Below are 19,853 nucleotides of genomic sequence, written 5' to 3'. Positions count from 1 at the left end.
TTAATAACACGTACAAAGTTAGGAGTGCAAATCTAAACTTCTTGATGTAAATATTGATATAAGGTTCTATATTTTCCTATTCTATGTATCAACATTTGCTAAAATCATAAGCGATTAGAATGATTCTTGTGCATTAATGATGCTTATATATATAATAAGAGCTTGCAATGTCAAACCTCATTCGTAAGTTCAGTTTGAAAAATTTGAGAATTTTCTACTAGTTTTACACAGTATATAATCTGATGCATTGCGTAATACATTGTTAAGTCATTTTGGGAATATGTTGTTTTGCTTTACAAATGAAAATACATAATGGACAATCAATTAAAACTCCCTGTGAAATGAGAAACATCAAACTAAAGTTTAGGATTGGACTTAAACGATTTGAAAACATTTGTAATATAAGATATTAAGCATTGCCTATTTATGCATCATCAACTACTTTAATAAACATCATGGGATTATCAACCTCTTTCCCGCTGCTATGCTTTACAAATTCAGCTGGTGCGAAGAACCTCCCATGACAAATGCAAACTATTGAAATTTGCTTTTCTTGTCCAAAACTATAAAGGATCCCTTCTGTCAGTTTTCCATTTATGATTCCACCAGAAGTTGCCACACAAGGCATAGTCCTTAGTAGGTCATTAGTATCCATCAAAGTGATAGCATTATGAGAGTTCTTAACTTTCTTTAACAGCTTTTCTCCATTGCTTTCTGGTAATACAATTGACTTACCCTTTTCCGTGTTGGATTTGATAGTAGATTCTCCATTTTCTGATAATTTAGAATGAACGACAGTTTGTTAATTGAAATAATAATTTAAGGATATGTAGGCACAATTTCCTTACTTTTAGTCATGGTTGAGAGGGCTGGAACAAAAGTTGGAGTAGTTGCATTTCTCTTCTCTATAGTTTTTGAAGGAACAACTATTGAGTTACCTTCCTCAGTGGTGTACGGTGTAGACTCCAATACTACAAGAAAATAGAAAAAGAAATTTAATAATGTTAGTACCTACTTGGTATTTATTATTATTGTTGTTGTTGTTTTAGCTTCATTTTTTAAGATGTAATGAATACATGAAAGATAAGCTTAGACTGGTGGTTTATCTCTAATGAACTCGACAATTTTTCTTCTTATCTCAATCATAATTTTTTCTCTTGTGTTTTTGGTGCGAAAGATTGAAAGAAAGATCAAACATTTTAAAAAGGACTTTTTATTGGGAAGAGCATAAGAAGGAATAAACAAGATGAAACAATCTAAAATCATGTAAGAGCAACAGAATGTAGAAAAATGGATATACACCATACCATAAGTTTCAGGCATATCCTTTGAGTTGTTATTCATGTCAGATCTTATAATCTCAATAGCCCGCTGAAAGGCCGGATTGTTGGCAACTGATGCTATAATTTGTGAAAAAGGCTGAGGTATTGAAATTTCTTTAGGATTTTCATAATTATAAGAGCCACCAAGTGAGAAATTGAGATCAATTTCTTGTTGATCACTTAAAGTTTTACCGTTTGATGTAGCCATAGATAGATCACTGCAAGAAGAAAACAAATAGATAAGAGTTATATATAGACATGTTAAGTTTATTGATTGAAGAACTTAAACATGGAATTAGTGTACTAATGAAACACATCATATGTCCAAATTCCTGTTACGTTATAAGAGGAAAATAATAGATTTATGCGTCAAATTAAGTTGTACTTACAAAAAAAAACTTTTTAGACCAACTCGAATGTGAAAATAGAGAAGAACCAGGTGGAAGAAACTAAGAAAAATGTTCATCTTTTGTGCAGTTTCAAAGGATGAAATAAGGATTATATAGTACAAGGAAAGGAAACAATTTAACTTATTTACCCTTACAATCTTTATTATTTTATCAACCTCTACATATACATCCTTGTAATTAACAAGCCACAAAAGGGTACAATCGGTATCAAATATATATTAAATGCTCATTGCATGAGCTACGCTCGAAGCTATGAAAATCTATCCTCAAATTTAATTATTGTTTGACCATGTTATTTTGGAAATCTAAGTTAAATCTCTACATTTAAGGAATAGATTGGATTATATACAAATGGTACAACATTATTTTAGTTAATACAATCAACATTTAATGAAGAGGTTAGATTATGGAACAATTGGGACTTAATAGTACAATCATGGATATATGATAATCAAGAACATATCAAACTTAATTATAAAAATAGTACACTTGTTTACTTATGAGACACACATGTAAAATAAATAGAATGGTGCCATGGTGGGTATTCATTGATCTAGAAAATGATGTTTTTGTGCTGCTCTTTATATCATATATTCATATTTGAATTTACTTTATTTTAGGTAGAAGATTCAAATGAAGGTTGAGTTGAATAAACGTGAGAATAGTATAATGTGTTTAACATATCAGTAAATGAAGGGGGCTTGTAACCTATTTAGACTATATTTGGATTAAGTTTGAATTGGTCAAGATGAACTAAAAATGAATGGATACCAAATCTATGAAATTTAAGATAACTATTTTTTTCAATTACCATTGAGATTTTATATAATTATTTCAGGCGCATAGTAGTTTGATCGATTATGACAAACAATTTAATAAAAGAAAATTATTATTATAGAAGAGGTTTTTTGGGATTTTTTTGTAAAGTCCAACTTTTAGGAGTTAATATCAAATAACTATATTATTTAAATATTCTTAAGAACTGAATCATCAAACAAGATGAAGTAGAGGTGATTGAAACTATAATATAGAGATGGTGTGAGTTAGAAGTGTGTTTAAGTGGTAAAATGGCCATAATGACTTAAAAGCTGAAGTTGAAGACACCAGGGATCTTTTGCACTATTGCCTTAAGAGAGGCTTTCTTAGGATTTGAGATGAGGTAGAGAAGACTTTTCATTGTGTGCCCTAATGTGATCTCACATGGGCGACTCGTGTTGAAAGCTCATCGAGAATAGGTGCTTCAGGAAGCACAGCAAAATCTTGCCATTGTGATACCTATCATGGGAAGGTGGCTTGGGAAGATTAACTTCCTATACTAACGGCTTCACATCGTGTGATCCTTGTCAAATAAATAAAAAGGGGACATATGATGGATCTCGCTGTTCCATGACCTCAGGTCTATATATGACTACATGCAACTTAAAATTATGGAAGGAGAACTTACAAGAATTTTGGGAGTTAATTGAGAGCATTGCAAAGAGTGATCAACAATGAACATAAAAAAAACTTCTAAGGTATATGCATTAAAAGATGTTTTCGGTAGATTTTAATTGTTTAATGCATACCCTAACATTGAACCCTTAGGATATATCAAGATTCTGTAGAAACCACCCAAGAACTCAAAAAAGAGATTTTCTACGGTTCTTTCAATGATAGAAATCTCTTTATGAATAGTATGTCTAAGGGGATATCAATGCATAACGATTGCCTATGGAATGAAAGACACAGGGCCTAAGGGGTTACTGAGACGTAATGATTGCCTATGGGGATATAATATTAGCAAGAGGGTATATATATTGATTGCACAAGCTGAACTTATGGGGAATCAAGTAGGTAGTATTGTTTATTGTTTGTATCTGTCGATCTTATGGGGCCCGAGTAGGTTGTTGTGTGATTAGTGTTTGCTTGCTAGATTCAGGAGTAGGTCACTATACTCAGTTTATTCTTCAATCCTTTACCTGATTACTTTCAGATTATGATACATGCTCTGTTATTATTGTCCAAAACTATAAAGGATCCCTTCTAGTATCCATCAGCATGACAACATTATGAGAATTCTTGATTTGAGGCCAAAGATATATATTTTTATTCATTAATTTTGTTAGTTATTAATTGTCTCACGTTTAGTTATTTTATTTGTTTTTTAGCATGATTTTTATTGATCGTGCTTAATAGTGTACTTTATTTGTAGGATTAAATTAGTGTTAAGATGAAGAGATGCGGAGCTAAAATGAATTAAATATGAACAATTATAGAAGGAAATTAAGCAGACAACTTAATGTATTAAATTTTAAAAAATAATATAAAAGTGGTCAAAGTGAAATTTGCAATTGAAATTGCAAATACTTACCGTGGAAACAGATGAAGAATGCCAAAGCGTTGAGGCAGCTGGGCGTGGCGCACTGCTGGCGCGCCGTCCCAGCTCAACCCCAACGTAAAAATTCCACATTATATGGTTTTCAAGGCCATGAAGGAAAAGGAGTTATTTCCTACATTTATAAATATTTTATAAAATTATTTTTTTACACAACTTTTAACTTAGGAAGAGATAGGACGTGCTGTGGAGGCCGGATAAGTTTTGTTCATCTTTTTTTTCTCATTATTTTTTATATTTACATCTTTTCTTTAAATGAATTGTTGTAATTGCTTCATATCTATGTGGAGTTAAACTTCTCTTTCTAGGATTATGGTAACCAATAAGATGACTGTTTAGTAATTTTTTGTTCGACATATTTATTTATCATATTAGTTGTTCTTATATTATTATGCTTACTATATTAATGCTTGATCACCATTAGAATAAACATATTGTCTTATCTTGAACTCGAGAATGGAATAGAGAGATAGAACATAGAATATAAGGAGTATGATTTTTCTTTGTCGAAAACTTAGATTGATTTGTACCTAGGATAGGGATATACCTAGAACCATGCTTGGTTCAAATACAGAAGATAGTGTAATGCTCTGTGGTTATTCATGTCTATCCCTGCTCAACGACGTAGTAAGACTATCAATTATGGTAGACGGTTAAGGGTAGGGAGATCATGACCATATTATAAACCCCGTTAATCTACAACTAAACGATAAAATAAATTGATGAAATTGATACTAAACATGATTATTAATTAAATCATAATCCCAGATTGATTCATTCATTGGTTATGTAAAAATCTACTATTTTCTTGGTTAATTGTTCGCTAGTTATTTTATTTTCATTTTTATTTTAGTTAATTAAATTTATCTTTAAAAACTATCGCTTGAATAAATACTTAGAATTGCTTAATTTAGTAAATAGTTAATCGACAAGTCCCTCTGGGTTCGACATCCAACTCTTAAAAAGAGCCACTTCATTACTTGCACGGCCGCATACACTTGCGTGTTGTTTGGGTGCAACAATTCTCACCAGTTGTTCTCCATTGCTTTCTAGAATTACATTAACTTACCCTGTCACGACCCAAACCAGGTGTAATGATCCTCCAAGTCATTTCTTTCATCGTACGACCTTTTCAGTGTTTAGAGCTTTTCGATAGCGACCCCATGTCATTTATGACTTGCTGTCATTGATAGTTCGGTCGCCTGGTTGTTCGTTTGGTTTTAGGCATGTTTCCTTGTTTTGGAGCTTTTATAACTTGGAAAGTTGACTTCGGTTATAACTTTAGGTAAAAAGCCCCTGAATAAAATTCTAACAGTTCCATAAGCTCCAAAATGGCCAATTAGGTTAGTATCATGGTCGGCATGAGTGTCGAGGCAATCGGTACGAGTTTGGGACCATTTGGCGCTTTTACCTTTGAAATTTGACCTATGATTGACTTTGATCAACATTCTTGGAAAATGCGCTCGATTGAAAATTTCATCAGCATAGTTAGTTCCAAAATATTGAGTTTGGTCTAGAACGACCCCTCATTCATTTCCCAAGGCTCTTGGTCTAATTTCGAGGTCCGTTGTGGAATTTGACTAAAAATGACACTTTGGTGTGAAATCCACTTTTTATTAAAATGACCTCATATGGGAATTTCGAATGCGTCATTGAGTCCGGAAGGTTGAACTTGGTGGGCAACATATGTCATTTGCACACATGAGATTCCGAACAAACTTCGGGCACCACGTAGGTGTATTTGAACTTGGTGAATATCAGCATTCCAACTAATATTTGGTGCAGGAGGATTTTCCCTCCACGATTGTGGGCCTTGGGTCACGTTCGTGAAGGCTTGTCCCTTTGTTCTCCGTGTTCGCGGAGCCCTGTCCCCTTTGCCTTCTTATTCGCGGGCCTCTGACTACATTCGCAAAGGTCAATCCTTCTGACCTCCGCATTCGCGAGAAACTTAGGCCATGTTCACGAAGGCCAATTGTTGGCATGTCTCTTTGAATAAAAGACCATGCGACCAACCATTGAATATATCTTCAAAGGGCAATTTCTCCCTCATTCTAGGCTCAAAATAGGTAATTCAAAGACTTAAGTTTAAGGAAATTTCGTGAGGATCCATTGGTGAGCTCGGAATCTTCATTAGAAGCTTTGTTGAGGTAATTTCGCGACTTTAGCTACTTTCTCTTGCCATTTTCAGAATGGAATTGTTGTGAATTTTGAAAAATTATTTCTTTATCATTTTAGGTCTGTTTTCTGTGATTCAAGAGCCTACTTCGAGGGGGTTGTCGCGAGGATCGTCATGGTTGATTACCTTTGTCTATGGGTGCTTCATTTTTGGTAAATATCTTGTTTTAGCCACTGCCCCATTCTTGTTCTTAGCTTAGAAATTGGGTTTTTCGTTGCGTACGCGTTTATAGCTTTTCCTGTAGCCCAAATTACGTATTAATTAGTCAATAAGTTTGGATTCTATTTAGGACCAACATTTGGGTTCAATTCTGAAATTCCAAACGCGGATCCCATATTTTCCGTTTTGGACCCCAAACTTGATCTATCTCCAAAAAATTATGAATTTAGCGTCAAAATGATCGTATTGATGAGGTGATCTACATTTTGTTAGCATGGAGGTGATTCGGAGGTCGAGAGCTTCATTTTGGTGGATTCATTGAGCGTGTGTTTGGCTACGGTCTTTCCTTTTGACTGAGTTCTATTATATATCGTTTTGTATATATTTCATGTGATTTAGGTTGGTACTGGATGGATTTAGGGCTTTCCTCCTTTGATATCATTTCCTTGACTCCGGTTGAACCTTAGGCTAACTTAGCCTCTTGAGATTCTTATTTTAGATTTGTGGTTTCATTTGCATCGTGGTTTGGTGAGATTATCCTTCTTAGGGTCGGTATTGGTAGCCGTAGGCTAGGTTGAGCCTTAGATGCTTTAATTTTCCCTCCAAGGCCCTTATAGCTAGGTGTTGCTTCCAGATGGGCTTGTGATGGTTGGTGTGACTTAGTACTAGTGCCGGAGACCTTTGTGGATCATCCCAGCCATAGGTTTGGCTTAGCAGTGCTCGTTGGGAGCTAGAGAGAGTTTCTCCTCCTATCTAATATTGATCCATTTCTTGTTCCTTCGTTGTTGTTTAGAGAAATGCTTCGATGCCCCAATATATGTTATTATCGTTGGGCCCGAGGCCATGCTAAGGAGCGATTGGATCCCAGGTTAGTTCCTTTTCTTGATAATTTTGTTTTACTCGATGTTACTTTTTGGACTGTGTGTATCTTGTTTGGATGCTGGTGACAGCATGCTTGCACTGTTTAAGCATTCACTCGCATTGTGGTACGATCTCAGGATTATTTATGGTTTTTTACTACTGTTTTTTGAGAAGGCTTTCTCATGCTTTTACCATTTTTGAAACTGATTTTTAATAGGAGTCGTACCACCTGAATTACTTGGTCACTGGTTTTGAAACTTATGAGGCTTCGTAGATGTACTCTTGTTTATACTTGAGGCATTAGAGGCATCTAGGATATACTCATTTTTTACTTGGCTATTCGGCGCATTGACGCCCTTTCTTGACTTACTGATGCCCCTGGGTTTACTCTTGCTAGCTGGGATGATGCCCCTAGGAGTTTACTAGCTGGCTGGGCGGCCTCTTTTCAGGATAATCACAGTTTGAGGTTACTAATTTATTCATATCCGGCACGGCGTCTCCCTTTCTATATTTTCTTGGCTACTCACTCTCTAATATCACTACAGGGTTACTATATGTCTAGGTAAGTCTTGGTTCAGGCCCAGGTAGTGTAAATGGACTTCCTGCATCCCCTATGGACCCCTTTGGCCAATGCACCACTAAACTAGATAAGGGAGACGCATAGGTCCCACCTGGAAGGCCGGGGTGGGTCTATGCACTTGTTGTTGATCTCTGAGAGCCACCAATGTTGTTAATGTCTTTTACTATAGACTTGCATTCATCAGTATCGTTGATCACCAGTATACTTATTTGTTGTTTGGTCCCCCATTTTTTATGGGGGTCGGGGTATGTTTGTTATTATTTGTACCTTTCATGGGTATGGACATCCAGTCGGTTATTATTTGATCTTACTTGTACTTACTTTTGGTTGTATTTCTAGTTTGTTTAAGTGGTATCTTAGTTGGATTGTGGTTGGTACTTCCTACTAGGTTCAGTCGGATTAGTACTAGGTGATTACATGGTTAGCGTTGCCTATTAGCACTATATTCTCATTTAGTAGATTCCTCTGATGCATTCTTCATGTTAATAGGTTGTTGGATTGCGTTTCAGGTGCATTCTCTGAGTCTTCTCCTTTATCTATGTGTCCAAACACTTTGTCTTATTTCTTGTCATTATTATGATAATTCCTTATTCATTACTTGTGCAGTATTTACCTGATTATATATTATTTATACTTTCTTTATTTGTGGAGCTCAGTCCTCCTATGCCTACTGAGTACCATTTATTTAGTACTCATACTACGGGCTTTTGCCGTTGATTTGGACTAGTGCAGAGTAGATTTTGGTTTGGAGATTTAGTGAGCTCCTAGCATTCGGAGTTGCCGATTTCCATTTATGACGGACTAGGACTAGTCTTTACTTGCTTTAGAAGATTGTCTATACTTATTTTGTATTTTAAAAAGCCTTGTATTTGTTTTTTGATTGAGATGCTCGATTATCAATTGTTGCCAGGTCTTGGGGTGGTTTCTTGTGTTTGTTTCAATTGTTCTCTTTCTTCTCATTATTCCTTACATTTCGTTTTATCTATTCATCTTTCGTTTGATAGCCCGTTGCCTCTGATTTTGAACTAAGGATTAAGCTTACCAGCTGAGGGGTTTTAGCAGGGGTCATCAAGGCCTGAGTAATCGTGTCGTGACAAGTTGGTATCAGAACTGTAGGTTGACCAACATCGCTTTTATGAGGGCAATGTCTAGTATAGTCCTGCGGATCGGTGCAGAGAAGTTTGTATCCTATCTTCGGGAGGCTATATGGCATTTTTAGGGAATTTTATTCTAGACTCCTTATCGTGTATCCTTGTTTTGAATAAATTCTAAACTGATCATTTGGAATCCCTTCTTTCTTAGATAGATAGCATGAGTTTTTCGATGGACAAGGCCGAAGCATCAGTAGGTTCTACTAGAGTTTTGATGGATGGTTCTCAGGACAGAGATGGGTTGGTGGTTCCCTAGCAGGGTTCATCATCAGTATCGGAGTATATCATGGAATTTCTCTAGTAGGATGGGAATAACCCCATATCATCCCCTACGGATCTGGATATGAGTCGGGAGTTCATCAGGAGATTGTCTTTGCTACTCCGATTAGCATTAGAATGCTTGATAGAGGCTGGGTATACCTTTTCTCAAGTGTTAGTCAAGTGAGAGCCATGGATCAGGCATGTCTTGGAGATTACAGATATAGTGGAAAACGGCCTCTCCATCTGCACGGTTGTGACATGTAATGGGTTGGGTCTCTGGGCATTAGAGATGGACCATATTTTGTTAGGGGCAGCAAAAGGAGTTCTCCACGTTCTTCATGCCGGGATTCAGACTTCAGAGGATGCTATGATTGTGGAGATCTTGACCACTGGTCCCGGGAGTGCCCCAGGCAAGAGTTAATATTTCAGACATTTCAAACTCCTCCAACTCACTAGGCTAGAGCAGTTAGACCTGGTTGTACCTATCGAGATTTTGTTCATTAGTATAGAGAGTGCCCCCAGCGTAGGACCAATGCGCAGCTGGATCATCCAAGTCAGCATCATGGTTTTATGTCGCCAAGAGGTAATGCTCAAAGAGCAGCTGGTGATGCTTCAGGGGTTTAGGCCGAGGTCGGACATGATTTGTTCCATGCTTTTATGAGTCAGTCTTAGGCCGAGGATCCAGGTATTTGTGGTATTTTCTTGATTTTCTTGTTTTGCTCTATATTGCTTATTTTGTGTGGTTTTGGGGTTTTTGTACCCATACGTGTCCATTTGACGTTTTAGTTACCTCTTTTCTATTGTGGCTACCTTATTTGGAATTAGGTTATATGTTTTGGTGTTCTAGGTGATTTCTTTTAGTAGTGGGTCGACTAGGCCTACAATCTATGTTGAATAGTAATGGTTGAGCAACTCTCTGTGCCTTGCTTGGGTGGTATCATTTCAAGTTGCGACCAGGCTAGTTAGCCTTCCCTTTTGTCTCCCTTACCGTTGCTTTTGCTGTGGTGCCCATCCTTGTTAGATAGGTGGCTAGACCAACTTTGTTAGTTCTAAGAGTTGTGGTGCTAGTGGATTTGGTTTTAGTAGAAGGTCGCCTTTATTGTGTGTTGTCCCATTCGGTTAGTGGTTCAATGGTTTCTCGTATCCTTGTGCATAGCTAGAGTTTACTTGACTAGTATTTCTCTTTGGCCATTCTAGTTTCTTGTCTTAGATGGCTATCTTCGTTGCTGGGTATTTTTTGTTTTCGGTTCCAGGTTGTGGGTTGAGGTTTGCTTTGTTAGCCTTCCTGGTTAGATTCTTTATGGTAATCCTAGTTGGTCGTCTCTTCCCTTTGCGTTAGTCTTATTCTCAAGTTCAAAGTTGTGGTCCGTTCGTTTAATATTTTGGGAGTGGTCTCTTTTAAATGTTTGAATGCTTGGCCACAATAAGTTGAGAATTTGGGATGTGTGATCTTCTATGTGCCTTGTTACTATTATTATTAGTTCCCTCCGATTGTGTTGGTAGCTCTTGAAGCTTGAGTTTCAGATAGTGTTGGGGCAGCGTTGTTTATGATTGGCTCCAGATATAGCCTACGCTTGAAGATGGGAAGTTGGTTAGAAAGTTCATCTATAGGATGGGGTCAAAGAAATTCGTGGAGTCTGTGATTTTGAATTTATTCAATATAGAAGGTTTGCTTTTGGCATATTCGATAGATTATGGTGCTTGTGAATCGAAGCTAGTGCTATTGGATACCGATCAGCTGTCCATATTTATGCGCCGCCTACCGATATAGTTTTCATTGGGCTAGGATGGTTGACTCAACTTTGAGATGGCCGAGTGGTTGGTTGGCACATGGTGCATGTGTTTTAGAAGTTCCTATGGTAGGAGCAAGTTAGCGGAGTGGGACACTATGCGATATGAACATTCACGGGATAATCATCCTTTTGGAGTGGAGTGTGCAGTTTCAAAAGGTGAGTTTCAGTTTGGGTTCTTGGGTTTTGAAGTTGAGATTGGAATTTTGGGCTTTGACCTGTTTGGGTTTCTTGTTTTGGGTTGTTGTCATCCCTTAAGGCTTAGTTGAGATATGTGACTTCCATGAGGTTTTAGGTGTGGTTCTGTATTCGGATGGCGTTGAAGGTTTTCAGGATAGCTAAGGACCGGCAAAACTCCCTTAGTTTCTAGGATAAAGGGATTTGGAAGCATAAGACAAGTATTTGGAATTTTGAGTTGAGTTGAATCTGCCATGGTCTGGCATTACTAGCGGTTGGTGCTTTAGGTGTAGTTTTTCTTCCTCAGATGAATCTGGTGATTTTGGTCAAGTTCGAGCTAAGCGAGCGAGAGTTGGAGCCCAAAAAGAGATTTGGAAGAGCTTTTGGATTTGGGAGTGAATTTAAAGATCTTCCTCTCGGCTTGAGTTCTATAGATGGCGTCGTTCGACCCGAGAGGGTGTTCGAGGGTCTGGCAAAATATGCGGGTATGATACCCTCGTCCTTGCATGCCTTTAGGCTGTGACTGTACTTTTACTTTCATGGAGAAAATTTCTTTTAGTAGTGGATGTTGTAATGACCCTCCGGGTCATTTCTTTCATCTTCTGACCTTTTTAGCATTTAGAGCTTTCTAGTAGCGGCCCCAAGTCATTTATGACTTGCTGCTACTGACTGTTTGTTGTTCGTTTGCATGTTAGGCCCGTTTTCGTGTTTTGGAGTTTTTATAACTTGAAAACTTGAGTTCGGTCATAACTTTAGGTAAACTACCTCAAAATAGAATTCTAACGATTCCATGAGCCCCGAATGGAAAAATTAGGCTAGTAGCATGATCAAAAGGAGTGTCGAGGTAATTGTTATGAGTTTGGGACCAGTTGACGCTTTTTCCTTTGAAATTTGGCATATGATTGACTTTGGTCAAGATTCTTGGAAAATGAACTCGGATGAAAATTCTGTCAGTGTGGTTAGTTCTGAAATATCGATTGTGATCTAGAATAATCCTTCATTCACTTTTCGAGGCTCCCAATCTAATTTTGAGTCCCGTTGTGGAATTAGGCTAAAAATGGCACTTGGGTATGGGATGACTTTTTATTAAAATGACCTCATATGAGAATTTTGAATGCGCCATTAAGTCTGGAACGTTGAACTTAGTGGGATAACATATCTTATTTGCATGCACAAAATTCCGAATGAATTTCGGGCATCTTGTCAAAGTATTTGAACTAAGTGAATATGGGCATTCCAGCTGATATATGGTGCAGGAGGATTTAACCACTGCAATCGCGGGCGTTGGGTCGCATTCGCGGAGGCTTAGCGGCCGTATTCCCGAAGCCCTGTCCCCTTTGCTTCGCATTTGCGGGCCTCCGGTCACGTTCGCAAAGGGCAATCCTTATGAAATCCACCTTTGTGGACCACTTAGATTGCATTCACGAAGGCCATTTGTTGGTTTGTCCCTTTGAATAAAAGACCAAGCGATCAACCATTGCATGCATCTTCAAATGGCGATTTCTCCCTCATTCTAGGCTCAAAAGAGATGATTCAAAGGCCTAAGTTGAAGGAAATTTTATAGGGAATCCATTGGTGAGCTCGAGATCTTGATTAGAAGCTTTGTATGAGATAAATTACCGACTTTACTGCTGTGTCTTGCCATTTTTGGAATGGAATTGTAGTGCTTTAGGAAATTGTTTTCTATGATTTAACAGCCTATTATTTAGGGTTTTTCACGAGGATCATCATGGTGTGATTACCTTAGTCAATGAGAGCTTCATTTTTTAAAATTTCTTGTTTTAGCTGTTGCCCCGTTCTTGTTCTTAGCTTAGAGATTGGGTTTTTCGTTGCGTGCGCATTTATAGTTTTCTTGTACCCCAAATTGCGTATAAATTAGTCAAATGAGTTTAGGGTGCTGTTTAGGACCAACATTTGGGGTCAATTCCAAAATTCCTGATGCGGGACCCATATTTCTCTTTTTGGACCCCGAAATTAGTCCATCTCTAAATAAAATGTAAATTTAGTGTCAAAACGATCATATTGAGGAGGTGATTAACATTTTGTTAGCATGGAGGTTATTGGAGGTTATTCAGAGGTTGAGAACTTCATCTTGGTGGATTCTCATATGTTCGACTTCAAGGTAGGCTACGGTCTTCACTTTTGACCAAGATCTATTAGATATCATTTAGTATATTTCATGTGATTTAGGTTGGTACTAGCCGGGTTTAGGGCTTTCCTCTCTTTATCTCATATTATCATTTACTTGACTCCGATTGAACCTTAGGCTAGCGTAGCCTCTTGATATCCTTATTTTACGTTTGTGGTTTCTTTGCATCGTGGTTTGGTGAGAATATCCTTCTTAGGATCGGTATTGGTGACCTTAGGATGGGTTCAGCCTTAGCTTTTTTAGTTTGTCCTTCAGGGCCCTTATAGGTAGGTGTAGCTTCCAGTAGGGCTTGTGATGGTTGGTGTGACTTAGTGCTAGTGCCAGAGACCTTTGAGACTCATCATAGCCATAGGTTTGGCTTAGCTATGCTTGTTGGGAGCTGAGATGGCATATTTTGGGGTAAGGCGTCGATCTTAGACATAGTTTCTCCCCCTATCTGATATTGAGCCATTTCTTGTCCCTTCGCTATTGTTTAGCGATAGGCTTCGATGCCCCCATATCTATTATTATCATTGGGCCCGAGGCTGTGCTAAGGAGCGATTGGATTCCAGGTTAGTTCCTTTCCTTGATAATTTGGTTTGACTTGATGTTACCTTTTGAACTTTGTGTATCTTGTTTGGATGTTGGTGATAGCATGCTTGCAATATTTGAGCATTTACTCATTTTGTGGTATGATCCTAGGATTAATTATGGTTTTTCACTACTATTTTTTAGAAGGCTTTCTCACACTTTTACCATTTTCAAAACTGATTTTTAACAGGAGTTGTACCACCTAGATTACTTGGTCACTGGATTACTTCGACTTCGAGGTAGGCTATGGTCTTCTCTTTTGACTGAGTTCTATTAGTTATCATTTAATATATATTTTATGTGATTTAGGTTGGTACTGGCCAGGTTTAGGTCTTTCTTCCTTTTATCTCATTTCCTTGACTCCGGTTGAACCTTACGCTAGCGTAGCCTCTTGAGATCCGTATTTTAGGTTTGTGGTTTCCTTTAGATCTGTTATATCCCGTATTTTATACGGTTGGATATTTTAAAGTAGCCGTGGTAAAGTGAAGAGAATGACCATCTTTCAAAAATTATTTTAATATACAAGTTGGTTATGAATATTATTTATGAACATTAATAGTGTGGAAATACTGGAAAAGGCAAAGGGCAGAAAGGAAAATTCGCAAAGTAGCCTATGGTAATATTGTGGAAGGCTAGGGGTAAAACGGGAATTTCACAAAGTGTTCAAGAAAGTTCTTGAAATACCAAAGTGTTCAAGAAAATTCATGTAGGGGTGCACTCTTTTATTACCATGTGATGAAAATATATGAACCAAAGTGTACATGGCAAGACAATTAAGTCATCTTTATTTTTTTAAAAGAAGATTCTAGAAAAAAATGGAGAAGGGGTCATATGTCTATATTCATATTTGAGGGACTTATTTTCAAATATGGATACGTGGTGGAAGATATATATATATATATATATATATGTGTGTGTATTATGACTCATTAGGGTCATTCTTATCCCAAGAGAATTCTAGAAAATTCAAGAGGAAGAAGAGAAGAGAAACTTGAAGCTAGAGAGAGAGCTCGGTTTTGGGGGAGAAAAAAAGAGGTAAGTCTCCGATATTGTTTTGTAAATTAATTATATAGGGTATAACAAGATGTTATGAAGGTATTGGTAATGTAAATTTATGGTTTGGAGCAGCCCAAAATGTTACCAAACAGCCCCAAAATTTTAGTCGCAGTACGAGAGCTTCCGAGGCAAGTTTTGGCGAGTTTTGGTGAATTTTGAGCAAGGTAAAGTTTTATCTTTCAATTGAAGTTTATGAGGTTGTTATGGGGTATGTTAAATGTATTAAATGATGCTGGAAATTAAAAAAAATGTATAAGGATGCTTGACGTTAGAAACAACTAAATGGAAGTCGTAGTAGTTAAATCGAAGTCGCGTAGTGTGTTGTCGTTGTGGTTCTGCGGTTGCAGCTGGTTGGGTTGCGTGTTGAAGGGCTTTAAAATGTTTTAAAAAGGGTATGGTTGCTTCTGGTTTCAGTCACATGACTCCACGTTTGGTATGATTAAAGATTTTATGAAATAAAGGTTAAAAACTCTATTTTAGTATCGTAAATTTTGAGCTAGTTGTTTAGAGTTGTATTGTGGAATATTGAAGTGATTTAATGGTATATGTGCTTCTGGTTGTTGTTTTTGGATGGTTTTTAATATTGTGGCCGAGTTGAAATAACAGAGATGGTGTATTTACAGGGGAAGTGCTACCGAAATTTCGATTGAAAAAATGTTAGTTTAGGATGAGAATCTTGGATATCTACAACTAATGTTTGCATTCGTTAACATTGTTATAGATTTTTGGGAAGGCCAAGATTTAAGTGGGATTGACTAAGGAAGCGGACAAGGTATGTAAGGCTTACCCTTTTCTTTCAAGGCATGATTCCGATGTTACGGTTTCACAAGTGCTTCCATATTTTCTTTATTTTCAAAAGCTAGGTGTCAATGGTCCCAAGGAAATGACTATTTTTTCTATAACCCGTCAATGTTTTCCAAAATGTCTATAGTTTCCCAAAACAAAGGTTTACAGTATTACAAGCTTTTATGACAATAACGATGGATATGTTTTACAACGACATTGATGATGTCGAGGATGAGAATATGTTTATGATGGCTATGATAAGAACGGCTTCATGTATGTAAGGTTTACCCTTCTTTCTCTTGGCAGGTTTTGACATAAGTATATAGAGCTACTCTTTCTTTTGGCATGGGTTTTATAAAATAATTATATGACATTTATACAATTTCAAGGAAGTCCTATTCGTAGAGCCACTAGGGTGGCCAATTTTCTTGAGTTTCCTAATGATATTTTCTCGTTCTTAGATACGTGTATATGATTCCAAAAGTTTTATTTTGATATAATCCATGGTAATTTTCGGAAGGTCCAGGTGGCAATGCGTCTATAGCGCCACATATGAACCTTCACCATATCCCCTATATACATATACATATACATATACATATAGACAACATGCATGGGAGCTCAACGAAAGTCATGTATCTATCGGAGTGATGGAAGGTCGGTAACCTCTGATTGTAATATAGACTAACCATGGTCGTTTTGTCTCACCTTGAAGGAACAATTATTATAAGATGAGACTATCAACGAAGGATAATATTAAGAGAACGTAGAATAAGGTCAGAATCTCGTAAGGGGCCAAATCGTATACATATGCACATAGGACCAATTTTCAAGACTCGTAGAATAATTGGAATGAGCTATGATTCAAAAATCAAGATAAGAGTCATGTCAAGTACCTTTTGAAAATTACCATGGATTATATCAAAATAAAACTTTTGGAATCATATACACGTATCTAAGAACGAGAAAATATCATTTGGAAACTCAAGAAAATTGGCCATCCTAGTGGCTCTACGAATAGGACTTCCTTGAAATTGTATAAAATGTCATATACTTATTTTATAAAACCCATGCCAAAAGAAAGAGTAGCTCTATATACTTATGTCAAAACCTGCCAAGACAAAGAAGGGTAAACCTTACATACATGAAGTCGTTCTTATCATAGCCATCATAGATATATTCACATCCTCGACATCATCAATGTTGTTGTAAAACATATCCATCATTATTGTCATAAAAGCTTGTAATACTGTAAACCTTTATTTTGGAAAACTATAGACATTTTAGAAAAATATTGACGGGTTATAGGAAAAGTAGTCATTTCCTTGGGACCATTGACACCTAACTTTTGAAAATAAAGAAAATATGGAAGCACTTATGAAACCATAACATCGGAATCATGCCTTGAAAGAAAAGGATAAGCCTTACATACCTTGTCCGCTTCCTTAGTCAATCCCACTTAAATATTGGCCTTCCCAAAAATCTATAACAATGTTAACGAATGCAAACATTAGCTGTAGATATCCAAGATTCTCATCCTAAACTAACATTTTTTCTATCGAAATTTCGGCAGCACTTCCCCTGTAAATACACCATCTCTGTGATTTCAACTCAGCCACAATATTAAAAACCATCCAACAACAACAAACAACAGCACATATACCATTAAATCACTTCAATATTCCACAATACAACTCCAAACAACTAGCTCAAAATTTACGATACCAAAATAGAGTTTTTAACCTTTATTTCATAAAATCTTTATCATACAAAACGGGGGGTCGTGTGGCTGAAACCAGAAGCAACCATACCCTTTTTAAAACACTTTAAATCCCTTCAACACGTAACCCAACCAGCTGCAACTGCAGCACCAAAACGACAACACACTACGCGACTTCGATTTAACTACTACGACTTCCATTTAGTTGTTTCTAACGTCAATCATCCTTATACTTTTTTTTTCATTTCCAGCATCATTTAATACATTTAAAATACCCCATAAAAACCTCATAAACTTCAATTGAAAGATAAAACCTTACCTTGCTCAAAATTCACCAAAACTCGCCAAAACTTGCCTAAGCTCTCGTAGTGCGGCTAAAATTTTGGGGCTGTTTGGTAACATTTTGGGATGCTCCAAACCAAAAATTTACATTATCAATACCTTCATAACATCTTGATATACCCTAGATAATTAATTCACAAAATGAAATCGGAGACTTACCTCTTTTTTTCTCCCCCAAAACCGAGCTCTCTCTCTCTAGCTTCAAGTTTCTCTTCTCTTCTTCCTCTTGAATTTTCTAGAATTCTCTTGGGATAAGAATGACCCTAATGAGTCATAAGACACACACACACACACAAATATATATATCTTCCACCACTTATCCATATTTGAAAATAAGTCCCTCAAATATGAATATAGACACAGGACCCCTTCTCCATTTTTTCTAGAATCTTCTTTAAAAAAAATAAAGATGACTTAATTGTCTTGCCATGTACACTTTGGTTCATATATTTTCATCACATGGCCATAAAAGAGTGAACCCCTACATGAATTTTCTTTAACACTTTGGTCTTTCAAGAACTTTCTTGAACACTTTGTGAAATTCCCGTTTTACCCCTAGCCTTCCACAATATTACCATAGGCTACTTTGCGAATTTTTCTTTTTCCCTTTGCCTTTCCCAATATTTCCACACTATTAATGTTCATAAATAATATTCATAACCAACTTGTATATTAAAATAAATTTTGGAAGATGGTCATTCCCTTCACTTTACCACGACTACTTTAAAATATCCAACCGTATAAAATACGGAATATAACATCCTCCCCACTTTAGAACATTCGTCCTCGAATGTTCAACTGACCTCATGGGATGTCTTAATACTTCGGGAGGGTTCCTCTTATTGTTGTCCTTTTTTTTCATGCCCATTCTTTATCCCGCACTCCATTCTCCTTATACTCGAACTCCTAGGTCTTACATGAGTCCTCATTCCATGTTATGGGTTTTCTTTTCTGGTACTTGAGAATATTGTGATCCCTCTTTGGCCTAATATAATATGGTCTCGCGCTTTGCCGGTGATTTCTCTCGGGAGTTTCACTTACTGAGGTTTCCTTACTTTTCACCTCCTTCTAATACTTTGATCTCTTTTTTTCTATCTACTTACTCTCTTTATTTCCAAATATCGTTCCACTAAAATTTTCAATCTTAACCTATAGTCAAATAATAGTAGCGTACGTTGCAATAATTGTACCCTTTATTCTTGTTGTCGCTCAATTTTCGGTACCCTTGTATGATTAATGCCTTTCTTACCGTGACACCAATTGCTGGAACTCACATGTTCACCGATACAATCGTACGTGGGATATCCTACACATTCATATGTACATGTATATATTTTCCATCGACTAGCCCACAAAATACTTCCAAACGCTGTTCAAGCATATCCTTATTCCAAAGCTGTGATGTACTTTCTGTCTCTTCACCAGCCTAGTCTACCTCGTCTTACGCGGTCTCTTAAGGTTTCTAGCCATTCCATAGCTCTAGTTTTCCCTTAGGTTACTCTAACCTCTCCTTTGTCTCTTACATCTGAATATATAGAATTCTTGCATCCTTCCCAGAGGGGTCACCTATCCTAAAATTGCTCCCACCTAAGCACGCTTAACCTCGTAACTTTGATGGAATTGGATGCATTAATGCCGATATAATCGCATTTATTTCCTCGCATGACCTTTATTACATTATCAAGAGCGAGTCAAGGTCTTACAGGTTCCGAGACATTTTCGTAAAACGTCCTTCTTTTACCATTACTGTTTTTCCCTTTTTGATCCTCAATCTTCACCTTTCGCTTTCGCGCATGACTATATTTCGTTCTGGACTCCCAGATTTTCGAGGGTAGTGATCACACCTTCATCGCCATGCCAAATCCATAACCTCTCTGAAACAACACATCTCACTTATTGTTTATTTACAGTATTTCCTTCTCACGCTTCTTCTTGTTAGGCGTACCCAGTCTGGCAGGATCTCCTCACC

The 19,853-nt window shown here is 37.0% G+C and overlaps 1 pseudogene; it reads right to left on the bottom strand.

The window, feature by feature from the left end:
• Window positions 1-409: 409 nt before the first annotated feature.
• Window positions 410-1,530, bottom strand: LOC129872478 (ninja-family protein AFP1-like; annotated as a pseudogene).
• Between the last annotated feature and the right edge of the window lie 18,323 nt (window positions 1,531-19,853).

Source organism: Solanum dulcamara, chromosome 11 (assembly GCF_947179165.1).
Source record: "Solanum dulcamara chromosome 11, daSolDulc1.2, whole genome shotgun sequence".
Lineage (NCBI taxonomy): Eukaryota > Viridiplantae > Streptophyta > Magnoliopsida > Solanales > Solanaceae > Solanum > Solanum dulcamara.
The sequence above is the reverse complement of the archived record's forward strand: the minus strand, read 5'-3'. Positions and strand labels throughout refer to the sequence as shown.